This window comes from Phyllostomus hastatus, unplaced genomic scaffold (genome assembly GCF_019186645.2).
Source record: "Phyllostomus hastatus isolate PE091 unplaced genomic scaffold, TTU_PhHast_1.1 phas_contig_254, whole genome shotgun sequence".
Taxonomy (NCBI): domain Eukaryota; kingdom Metazoa; phylum Chordata; class Mammalia; order Chiroptera; family Phyllostomidae; genus Phyllostomus; species Phyllostomus hastatus.
In genome coordinates, this window is record NW_025333810.1 from 12,236,019 (window position 1) to 12,248,960 (window position 12,942).

Consider the following 12,942-nt stretch of genomic DNA (forward strand, 5'->3'; position numbering starts at 1 on the left):
CTAGAGGCAAAAAATCAAATAAAAATTGATTAAAGATTTAAATGGAAACACTGACCATGTGGCTTAGTTGATTGAGTGTTGTACCATACACCAAAAGATTGTGAGTTTGATCCCCATTAGGGTGTGTATGGTAGGTGACTAATTGATGTTTCTATAGCACATCCATGTCTCTCTCTCTCTTTTTCTCTCCTCCTCTCTTTCCCCCTCCCCTTCCTTCCTTTCCCCTTTTCCCCTTTCCTCTCTTTCTAAAATCAATAAACATATCTTCAGATGAGGATTTAAAAAAATTTAAAAAAGGATGAAATGGAAGACCTGAATCCATAAAACCCCTAAAAGAAAACATAGGATAAAAAAAAATCTTTTTGTTATTGGTCTTGGCTATTATTCTTGGATGTGACATTAAATGTAAAAGCAACCAAAGCAAAAATAGATGAGTGGGACTATATCAAACTAAGCAACTGCACAGCAAAGGAAAAAATTAATAGAGTGAAAAGGCAATATATGGAATGGGAGAAAATATTTGCAAACTATATATTTGATAAGGGGTTAATATCTAAAATACATAAGGAACTCATACACCTCAGGTGTAAAAATCCCCAAATAACTAATTAAACATGGGCAAAAGACCTGAAGATATATTTTATCACACATGATATACAAATGACCAACTGGTATGTGGAACGATGCTCAAAATGACTGATTATCAGGAAAATGCAAATCAAAACCACAATGTAGTATCACTTCATACCTGCTGGATGGCCATTATCAAAAAGGAAAAATGTTTGCAAGCCTGTGAAGAAATTAAAACTAAAGTGTTCCTTGACAGATAAATGGATAAAGAATATGTGATATATGTACATATAATGGAATATTATTCAGCCTTAAAAAGGAAGGGAATTCTGCCATAGGCAACAACATGGATGAGTCTTGAGGGCATTATTCTAAGTGAAATAAACCAGTCATCTCAAAAGGATAAATATATGATTTCACTTATATGAGTTATACAAAATAGTCAAAGTCATAGAAGCAGAAAGTAGAATGATGGTTGCCAGAGGCTTGGGGGAGGGTAGATAGGAAGTTGATATTCAATAGGAATAAAAATTCAGTTATGTAAGATGAATAAATTTTGAGATCTGATATACGACATTGTGCCTATAATTAGCAATACTGTTTTGTACACTTAAAAATGTGTTAAGTGTATAGATTTCATATTAAATATTCTTAACTACAATTTAAAAAGTGTACAAGAAAACATTTTATGGATACTTTTATAATAATTTTGAGAGTGTAAGTTAATTAATTTTGCATCAGGAAGCTTTCTTAAGTGAATCGCTATGACAACTCCAGCAAGTCAAAATAAGTTAATTAGACTCTGGCTCCACTGGATTTAAATAGAATTGAAATGGTTCAAGTTGATTCTGTAATCAACTCGAATTCACAAATTCATAGAAACTTGTGATGGTGTAGACAGTGAAAAAGATGATGGGCTCATGTGCGTGCAAGCACGTCACTCCTGTTTTCTCGTCCACTGTGCCTGGTGAACAGGATCTGCAGAGGATGGCCGAGGTGTTGATGTCACCTATGGCCAAGAAAAGACTTAACTGTGCACCTGAAAGAGAGCAGGGCCTCTACTGTCACAGGGGTTTAAACCATTAGAAATTACCTTTTAGATAAAGAGGAACCCTTTCAGTTTTAGCATTTTCTTTTTACACCCTCTGCCAACACTATTAATAGGCTATAAAACTTCAAAGGCAAGTAAATGGTAGATGCTCATCCTAGTTTACCATCAGTGAGGAGATGTTGGAATAACATTGATATTTAAAAATCCTGGTGCCTCTGAGGAGATTACTGCTTGGATGTTTTCTATTTTTCCTCTATTCTTGATAGAACATGGGTATCCTAGCAATAAATCCTTATTTAGTGTTAATGGCATACTCCAAATTGCATGGAAAACATGAGGCCTCCACTTCTCACTGCTCACACCTGCCTCCAAAATAGTGATATCAGTTGGAAAGGCCATGGATGTGTGGCTAAGAGTGGAAATTCAGATTTATAAAGAGATTTTGTATTTGTTGGCTTTTACTTTTTTAGTGCCCTTTGATTTTTTAATTAGTATATATTCTCTTACTGTCTCAATTAGAATTGCTTTAGCTAGGCTATTGCAACAAACTAAGTCTGGGGCTTCATACTGCTGGAAAGAAAGCATTTGCCATGAATAGATCAATTAGGAAACTGGGTGGAAAAGGGAGAAAGAAGCATTTTCCAGACTTCTTAGAAATGCCTTGTCTAGGCAAAAATGTAGTCAATATTTCTATATCTGTCTCTCTACCTATCTATGGAAAAAAAAAGATAGAGAGATTCAAGATTGTGAGGACTGCTCAAGTAAGTCTGAAAGCTATCAGGAGGGGAGTCAGAAAGGGAAGATCAGGAAGAGACTGAACCCCCCGCCCCCACCCCAGGCACTGGTTGAGGCTATTGTCACAGGCAATCAGGAAAGGAAGATCCTGTAAAGGGAAAATAAATTGTAGACCCATATGGTTGGAGTATAGCTCAAAACCTTCTTTTAAAGGGCTTCTGCTGATTAAGTCAGATCCACCAGGATAGTCTCTCTTACTTAAAGCCAATGGATTAGAACTTTAATTACTTCTGCATAATCTACTCACAGCAGCACCCAGGTTATTGTTTGATTGAAAAACTGTAAGAAAATGCATATGTTACAAAATGGCTGCTATTCTCTTTTCCATCCTAGTAGTGGTATAATCAATTTGATGCATCAAAAAAGTCATCACTGACAGATTCATGTTTTTCTGGATTTCTCTGCTAAGCATTTTCCTCATTGGGGTTTATCTGAGGTTGTTCTTGCCATTGCAGTTATGAGAACAGTATTCAGAAATCTGATCTTGACCACTTGCAGGCAAGGCTGTAGATCAAACTTTTATAACTAGACTCTGAATTAAAAACAAACAAAAAGGGATGACATAAAATTTATGTACCCACTTATTACTCTCTACTTCTTCTCTCTTCCTTTTTAAATTTTCACCAGATGAGTTTTATTGAAGAGGTTTTCAGGTACCCTGGGTTCTTCTTACCTTCACTAGCTTTCCTTACTATAAAACATAGCAGAGTTCAACCTTATAATAGCTACTCTTTCTAAATATCTAGAGCCTAGAATCTTTCCTAATCATATACATATAAAACCTTTAGATATAATACATATAGAAGATTGACCAAAATTTTAATATGAATCTTGAAAATTATTATTTTCTAGGTTAACATGGAATCCCTAAACAGATGTTCCTTATGGAATTTGTTTCTTTTATAAATATCATTCTTTTAAATTTTATTAATACAAGTGAATTTCATCCAACAACCAGTTTCAGATGGCGGACTTCCACATGAGAAATAAAACTGCTTTACAAAGTAAGGCAAAAGTCATAAACAAAAAATAAAAAATAATCAAGGGTTATACTAATGCAGAAAGAAAAGGACACAGTTTTTTAATAGCTGTATTGAGATGTAATTTACATATTATAAAACTCACCTGTATAATTCATTGGTTTTCAATGTATTTACAGAGTCATACAACCATCACCATAATCTACTTTTAGAACATACACATCACCCCAATAAGAAACAGTGCTCCCATTAGTAGTCACGCCTTACTCGCCTCTTGCCTAGTCCTAATCTATTTTTTGTCTCTGTAGTTTCGCCCATTCTGGACTCCATAAGTGGCCTAATGTGACTGGCTTTTCTCATTCAGCATGTTTTTGAGATTTATCCACCTTCTAGCACATCTCTGAACTTCATTTCTCTATATTGATGGATATTTTTCAATTGTGTGGATATCCTTCATGTGCTTATCTATTCATCAACTTGCCATTGGGTGTGATTCCAGTTTAGAACTCTTATGAGTAATGCTACTATGACCATTTATGTGTATGTTTTTATGTGAACCTACCTTTTCATTTTTTTTAGGAGTGGAATTTATAACTAGGAGTGGAATTATTGGTCATATGCTAATTCTGTGGTTAGCATTTTGATAAATGACAAAACTGTTTCTTTGGAGAAATATCTATTCCTCTTTTCCCATTTTTAAATTGTGTAATTTGCCTTTTTGTATTATTAGGTTGTAATAGTTCTTTATGTATCTGACTACAAGTCCCTTATGTGATTTGCAAATGTCTTCTTCCATTCTGTGGTAGTCTCCTACTTTTTTGCAAAAGGCATTTATATCTGATAAAAATATTAACTTATTTCTTTAAATATTAACATGGCTTAAAATTAACAGATGATTTTGAGGAAGAAATATACTGGCTTCAGTTCTAGTATCATTTAATATAAGTCGGAGGCAGGTAGAGAACATAATGTTCAGTGGCTATACCTTGATCAAGGATCATTGAAATGACTGGGTTGGTAGCATAAGATTTGGAATGAGTGTTTTTGCTTTATGCATTAGAATTATCTTTTTCTTTTTAGTTAACATTTTCAGATAATATATATAAGAACATTTAAGCTAAGATAGTTGAATATTATCACAGTCTTAGTTTATAAAGGTAATAAAATTTTGCCTGCTGAAATTTCTGTTTTTCTTATGAAATCTGGCTAGCCCATTCTGCAGCAAACTAGGACAAATTTCTGTAATTAGTATCATAAATATTTATAAAAGTCTATAGCTGACATAATTTAGTTTTTAGAATTTTGCATAAGTACTACCTTATTCACCATCTTAAGAATTTCCCTTGCTAATGAATTTTTTCATGTTAGTACATTAAGAATCAATGTCTCAGGAGATTTCCTACATCTATTAAACTAGAGATGACAAAATATTGTCAAAATAAAATACAAAGAGATTCTGAATGTCAACATTTTTCTACATTGTTTATAGGTTCCTGAAAAAGAAAATCAGTTTCATCACAAAACTATCATAAATAATAGTGGTGTAATCTATTACATTATTTTACCCTGCTCTCATTGACTTACTCATTCAATTATCTAAAAAAAAACACTTTAAGCTTATATATCTGAAGTTAATAATATTAATCTAAATTACTTAGTGGTCATTACTTTATTTGTGTTTATAGTCTATACAAATTTCACACTATCTTCAACTTTATGAGGCCATTTAAAGTCTGTCAATAAATATTTATTTGAGGACATAGTAAAAATAGACAAATATGTGTTTGCCATTTTTCATAAAAGCTGAATATGAATTCTCTTATCATTTTAATAGTGGAGGTAATGGGGATAAATAAGAATCAGGCCATTTTTCTGCTTGGAGAAACCAAGGCAACATAAATAATATTTAAGTGATTTAGTTGCAGCATACAATTAATAATTGGTCCCTTGAATAACTCTATCCTTTTCCCTTTAACTAGGTTGTCTCCCACATAATTATTCATTGTGAAACAGATTCTAAATTGTGGTTTTAACAATATTGCTATACACTCATCATGATTTGTTATCCTTCCAGCAACAACATTAAAGTGATTGATGCATTCTAAAGGGCCACAGAGCAGTAAAATAAATTGGGGACAGTGTAAGTTGTCAAAGGTCATAGCAGACACAGCCTATATGAAGTTAGGGATATCATTGACAAAAGACTTTGTAACAAATAAGAGTACTACAGAAATAAATATATTTCAGCCTCCTGTAAAGCCTATCTCCATCGCAAGACAATGCCTGCATACTTACATGCAGGCTCTAATTTAACATAATGTGATGGTAATCCTGGTCCAGGGAGTGATTTGTGCACCTCTCTTCTATTGTCCTGGGCCCAGCCCCTGCTGGGACAAGTCTGCTGTGGGAGATTGAAATTCCCTCTTTCACTTCTGACACAGCTGCCAAGACTCTGCCACTCAGGCCTGTGTTCACCAAAACAATGATTATCACGGACCCTTGTGAAATCATGGAACCCTCATTTGCACCTAAACACAGTCTATGTACATGAATAATAATTGCTCATATTTCAAGTAAAATTACATAAACATACAGAGAAAGCACAATCTTGGACATATTTATAGCAGCTTGGCTAAGAGTTTTCAAAAATCATTACATCAGGCTAATTAATCTTTCCAATTTTGCACGAGGAGGTCTGTCCACATCAAGCAGTGCCAAACATTGCTTCTTATCTCTCCTGCTGCTTCCCATCTCGGACCAGGCTGTTGTGTCCAGCCAAGTTCATTAAACATATTTTTAATAGACCACATTTAGTGAGCATGCCATGCATGAGGCCCTAGGCTGAGGGCAGGAAGAATATTCTGTACAATCATGGAGCTATAATCATGGCAGGATAATAAAAAAAAAAAAAAACAATAAGCATGAATATTGTATTTAGATGTGCTGAGTTCAAATCTTGGCTACATCTCATGCTTGCCTGAATTTTACTTTTACTTTCTTTTAGTTTTGTTTTACTTTTTCTAAGCTTCAGTTTCTTCATCTTTGAAGCGAGGATGGTAATCATCACTTAGGGGATTTAAGTAATTTCTCCAAGGAAACAGAGCCAGCAATGTGGAGAGTCAACAGCACTAACACAGGGCTGAAGTCCATGTTCTTAATGAGTGTGTTTACCGGTCAGGATTATTCTCTTGTAGATTTTCTCCTTTTCATAAGACTGTGGTGACCCTTCAGGATATTGAAAATATTGTTCTAATTTTAGATATCAGGGATGGGAATAGACTGACATTATCTTATATTTCTGAAAAAAATTAAATTCTACCAGGTGTTTGAGTTTTGAAAGCTATTCTGTAGGTTTTGTACAGCTTTTCTGCTTCTATCTTTCTCATTGCTTTTTAAAAAATCTTAGCTTTCAAAAACGATTGTGTGTATTCTGCATTGCTATGCAGGAGAGGCAGGACAGGGAATGGTAGTGTATGCAGAGGAAAAATGGGAAAACTGAATATACATAGTGGGTATGAAGCAATAAAATCTTGGTTCCTTCTTTCTAACTTCAGGTCTAATCATAGTTGGTCTCTGAATATGAAGACAAAGTATTTTTTAATGATGGGCAACTCTCTCTAATGAAATGGAAACTTTTGGCTCTAATTGTTTTCTTAATACTAGTACAGAATATGGCAAGTAGAGATTAAGGAGATGAGTAAAGGAAAGATAATTACTGCTTTTTAATGACACTGAAATATAAGTAATAACCATAAAGGGTTATACAAATAAATGTAAATCCACAGGTCTTTAGAATAACTTGCCTTTTGTTTTATGAAGAACTGAGAGTGAACTTTTGAGCTCATATTGTTATATGTTCTTCATCCAAAACCATCCGATGGACTAGATTAGCGGAAACAAAATAGTCTTTTGCAGTAATATTTTAACTCACTTTATTGGCACTTGTGCACACTTAAAAATGTAACTTCATAGTCTCTGTATTGTCCGGGATAACCTGAAGATGTTGAAGAAACAGATCTTTGACTTCATTGGGTTGACACTTATTTTTATCCAGTGGCTTGCAGGTCAAAGGCACTCCACAGAATGGATTTGTAGTGCTAGGAAGCAGTGTTCTAAACCAGAAAACAGGAAATGGTATTAATCAAAAGTGAAAAACAGAACAGACTTGGAAAATTATTTTAAAGATCACTTGCCATGCACACAATTATTTTTTTAGTTGCAGTTCATGCCAAGATTTTTAACAAAACTGATGGAAAATTTCATTATTCAAGTATGTGCTCTATATGCAATGTAATCGCAGTCGCTCACTGGGGCAAGACAAAAGTGATATAAAGACAGAATATTTTAAAAATCTAATTGTCCTGTACTGTACAATGTGAGCTTTCATTGCAAATATTTATTTCTATTATGAGGTCTATAGAGGCATAATATTATTAAAATGAGAGTAGTTTCTGAACTGTATAGACTTTTATGGATATTTTAAAATATGTCTCTAAAGTGATGAATGACTGGCACTATTATTATTTCCATTTTTTCATGCCTTTTACCAGTTGAGGAAGGATCTACTTTAATGTAAATTCCCTTTAGAGTCTGTAACTTCCTCTCTGTTTTCACAGTAGTAACCTGAGACTCAGCTTCAAACATGGGTAAGCCAGTTAAAGGTGTTGAAGACACAGTTTTGTCATTTTTAAAAGACACAGTCCTAAAAGAAGGGACAAGCTCGATAGATTTAAGATGAAGACTTAAGTTACTCTGTCTCATGGAAAAATGAAATGGACATAAAGATAATTTTTTCTTTCTCTCAAATGCCAAATCAGTGAACCACATACATGTCCCATAGGTTTCTATATAAGGCCATGAATATACATCCGGAAACATCTGTCAGCTCAAAGAAACAACCAAGTTCTTATACAAATATAGTAGTAGGATTAGGTAAGACCACTTAAGTCACTGAATGAGCATTTGTTTTTTTTTGTGGGGAGGTAGTTTTTTGTTTTTTGTTCTTTTTTTTTTTTACCCTAACTCTAATCATAGATTTGTTTTAGCTTACCTGATGAAAGATAGGGCTGTTGTGCAGAACTGGAAATAAAATAGCTAGAGATCTTCAAAGTGTTGTAAAATACATTTTCAAAAATTATCCTGTGGACCGAAGCGGCAGTGTCTTTTGAGATTCAAAAGCAGTTCCAGTGTTTAAGTGTGGAACCTTATTGGTTCCATTGTCATGGAACTCAGTGCTTGCGAAGCTCACTTTCTGAGGTGGAAGCGATTGTGTCATTTCTACAAGATTTCTGCTTGCTCACCTAAATGATCATTCCTTCAGAGGAAGTCAAGCAAAAAAAATCCCCCAAAACAAAACACTGTACAGTAAAGTCAGTACATACCTCAGATGTGTTTTTATTTAAGTGGCATCTCTTTTTCTATAGTTACTATTCTTCTGGAAAATTATCTTCACTTCTGAAGATAATATATGTCAAGTGCACTTATGTTTATGCTCAGAAAATTAACGTGTATTGACGTATATTGAACTCTCAATAAAATTAGCTGTTTTTTATCTTGTTTGCCTGAGCTGTTGAATTGGTTGATACATTTGGTTTTTACAAAACCCATTCTTTATTTTAATATGCTTTTTATTCAATCATCAAATATTTATTATCTGCCAACTATAGCAATGTATATAAATAACTATTTTTTTTGATCACCAAATGCTTCCTGAATGCTTATTATGTGAAAGGAGTTATACAGTTGAAATTTGGGTATAAAAACATGGTTTTAATGATCTTCTCCTCCAAAAGACTGAAATATAAAAAGGCAAGTGATGTTCAAAATTAAAAGTCACTTTTAAAAAGTGTAATTTTAAGTCCCTCATGCAGTCACTAAAGAAGTATTAGCAGAAAACCTCCACTAGCTCATTGTAAGTACATTATTTTATGTGAGTTATCCTGACAGCATTTAAAACATAATGTGTTATACCTTGCTTTAAATCAGAGGTTAAATATTTTTTCTAATGCAAATGTACCTGATCTTGTAAAATATTTTAGTTTCTAATAACATTTCTAAGTATTATTTTTAACATTAAAATATTTTAAAACATATTAAAGGGATTACTCTATGATTAATTCTTTTAATAACTAAAGGAATAAGTAAAGGATTATTTAGCAAAGAGAAGACCTAAATTATTGATATTTTGCATAGCTTTTTGAATTTCTACATTGAGAATATAACTATTAAAAACTACCAAGGAGTTTTTCTTCCTTAAATCAATCAAAGTTTTAGCTGAATTTTTCTCTCATGCATCTTCAGGGTCAACGTCTGCTTATTACTAATATTCGAGATCGGTAGCACTAACTCTTTGTTGGGAGCTTATGCCATAAAGAGCTGCCCAATAACATTTGCATGAATTTCTCAGGTGCAAAGAGGTAGCTAAGGGTGAAGATGGGAACTATAGCTACATACAATGCCAGAAGATGCTCTAAATGTACATGCAATATTCCTGCCAAAAATTATGAGAGTGAGAGTGTTAACAACATATGGATAGTTTTGGGTGAAAAGTAGTGTTAATAGTATATGGTGTTATTTTAAGAACAATTTACTAATTTACTATATTTGGTTCAACCTAAAACCATAAATTTTAGAGGAAAACAGAAAGATAAGTCTCCATGACCTTTGCAACAAAAAGAAAAATAGATAACTTGGATGTCATCAAAACTTAAAAGTTTTTTTTTTTTTCATCAAAGGACATGGTCAAGAAAGTGAAAGGACAATCTGCAAAATGGGAGAAAATATTTGCAAATTGTATGTCTGATAAGGGTGCAATGTCTGGAATATATAAAGAACTCCTACAAGTCAACAACAAAAAGACAGACAAATATTTTTAAAGCAACTTGAAGACATTTCCCCCCAAAAAGATTTTTAAATAGCCAATAAGCACATACAAATTCTTAACAGCATTATCATTAGGTAAAAACAAATCAAAACTATAATGAGATGCAACTTCAGACAGGCAATCATCATCATCATCATCATCATCATCATCATCATCTGAAAATAACACATACTGCCCTGGCTGGTGTGGCTCAGTTGGTTGGAGCATCATTCCATAACCAAAAGGTTGTAGGTTCAGTCCCTGGTTGGGGCATGTATGGGAGGCAACAGATGATGTTTCTCTGTCACATCGATGTTTCTCTCTGACATTGATGTTTCTCTCTCTCTCTCTTCCTCCCTACCCCTTCCTCCCTCTCTCTCTTTACCCCTTCCTCTATCTCTAAAATAATATATGTATGTTTGAGCAAGCATTTAAAGAGAAATAAAAAATAAAATGACATTAGATTGCTCATTAGATTCCACATATGAGTGAAATGATATGGCATTTGGTTTTTGAACAAACTAAACTAACAAGGAAAATGGGGACAGACTCATAGATGAAGAGCTGGCTGACAGCCAGTGTTGGGGAGGGAAGTTAGGGGGTGGAGGGATTGAGCAAAAAGGAAACAGGACTTATGGACATGGACAACAGTGCAGTGATTGCTGCAGGGAGGGGCATAAGGGGGCTAAATGGTCATGGAAAAATATAATGACGATTAAAATAATAATAATTTTTAAAAGTAGCTTCTAGCAACACCAAAAAAAGAAAAAATGACAAATACTGGTAAGGATATGAAGAAGCTGGAACCTTCATGTACTGCTGGTGGGAAGGAGATGGCACAGCCACTGGAGAAAATAGTATGGCAGTTCCTAAAAAAGCTAAATGTACAATTATCATATAACCCAGATTTTCCACTACTAGATTTATACTCAATACAGTTGAAAACAGGTACTCAAATAGATAGTTTTTTACCAGTGTTCATTGTAGCATTATTAACAGTAGTCAAAAGTTAGAAATAATCTAGTGTCCATCAACAAGTGAATGAAAAAAGTGTAATATATCCATACAATGTAATAATACTCAGTTATAAAAGGAATGAAAGTTATGCTACATGGTAAAATATAGATGAATGTTGAAGACATTCTGCTAAATAAAATAAGCCAGATATAAAAGGACAAATAATGTATGATCCTACTTGTATGAAATATCTAGAATAGACAGACAAATTTATGGAAACAGAAAGTGCATTGGAGGTTTCCAGAGATTGGAGAATTGAAATGGGGAGTTACTGCTTAATGGTTACTGAGATTTTGTGGAAAACATTCTGGAAATATGGTGATGGTTGACTACATTGTGAATGTAACTACTGCCACTGACTTGCACACTTAAAAATGATTAAAAAAATAACATATTTATGTCACATATATTACCACAATAATATATTTTTAATTTACTATGTTTAGTTCATTGTAACTTGTTTTCTCTTCTCAAATAAATATAAATATATAAGAAAAAATATTATTTATGTTTTCCAGGCCATAATAATTATGTTAACACATTTTACTGAGTGCTGCCATGTTCCAGGTCCTGGTTTAAGAACTTTACAATTATTAACTCATTTATTACTCATAAGAATCTTACGAAGTACGAATTATTACATGTAGCCATTTACAGATGGGGAAACTAAGGGTTTGGATTAACTTGTTCAAGTGCAGTAGGCAGTAAGTGACCTCGCTGAGCCACGACCCCAGGCAGGCTGGTTCCACAGCCTCCAATCCTAAACTCTGAGGGTGGCCATTTTGACACTTTGAACCTAATTTTGCTTTGACATTTTGGACTTAAAATGAAGTTTAGTGATCAGACCCAGGCCAGTACATGTACATGTGAAGGAATTCTTTTCAGTTATTCAGTTCAAACAAGTTTATTATGGGATCTACCAGTTTTCCTGGAACTAATATAATGGCTTCTACTAGTTATTATTAAGACATAGCACATGGTTATCAGCACTTTTGCATTCAAACAGTACACACTGTGTCTCATTTTCAGTCTGCCACTTGAAAATTGCACTGTAGTCAGTTCAACTCTTACTAAGAGCTGTGATGCTGAAAGGGCAGTTTGAATATGGAATGTGTTACTGAAAGGGACTTTTCCACACTTTTATGAACTTTCTGTCACCGTGGTCTGTCATCATCACAGTGACAGAAGGATAGATTGAATCACTTTGTTGAAATGAGACCCGCACTGCATCTAATTCACCTGTGTGTCACCAGCACAGGCACAGTGCTTGGCATACAGTAGGTGGTACTCAAGACATTTCTGTTATTTGAATAAGTGAAGAAATGGCCCATATACACCTGAGTCATTTTCTAAAAAATTCTTTAGAGTATCCTAATCTATTGTGTGTTGTCACAGGAAGGCAAGTAAGTGAGTCTTGTCCTGTACACATGTGTATGTACTAAGCTTGAGTGTGAGCTCTGCATATTCCTGAAATTTCCATGATGCCATGACTGTACTTTATGTTGTTCTCTGGTTGGGGTTATACACTCTGAACTTGAATGATTTGAGATACTGATTACATCATTAGATGTGAAGAGGACTGAGGAGAAGAATAATTTCTGGACATAAAGAAAAAATAATTTACACTACTTCTTGATTGAGTCTGAGCAGTGCTAGCCATTTGCTTA